Below are 580 nucleotides of genomic sequence, written 5' to 3' on the forward strand. Positions count from 1 at the left end.
CCTCGTCGTTTGTGTTCGTCTAACAAGCAACCTGAGTTTCTGTTTGGGTCGAGTGTGGCAGCCAAACAGTTTAGGTTGACAAGAAGCTGATCTTGTATTCGTTCGCAACGCAGTAACCAGGGCGGGCACTTGAAAGGTAACGACTTATCCGTTGGTATGGCGTCAGATGCAGCAGTGAATTCAACTGGAGTGTAGTCTGAATTACCAAATGTCTTGTCCCGTAATATTGTTGACGATCGAATAAACTTGTCGTAAAAGTCAATAGAAGCGAGGCAGTAGTCGATACGATTCTTGGAGTGTTAATTCGCGCTTATATGGAATTTCAAGGCGGCCGGCTTCGTGGTAAGTGGAACCGGGCAAGGCTTGGCCCAAATCAGGATCGATAGTCATGTTGAGGTCACCCATGACTATATGGACCAAGGAATCATCAAAGTGGCGAGGTAAGGCTGAGAAAAATGCTGCACGGTCTTCGGGACGGACTGGTGCATGTGGAGAACTAAATCCCAGCTTGAAAGCACAAACAGAGCCTTCTTGGCTTGAGGTGAGATTGGCTCCACATGACCCAGGATGTGTTTGAGCA

This window comes from Plasmopara halstedii (genome assembly GCF_900000015.1).
Source record: "Plasmopara halstedii genome assembly, contig: Scaffold_555, whole genome shotgun sequence".
Lineage (NCBI taxonomy): Eukaryota > Oomycota > Peronosporomycetes > Peronosporales > Peronosporaceae > Plasmopara > Plasmopara halstedii.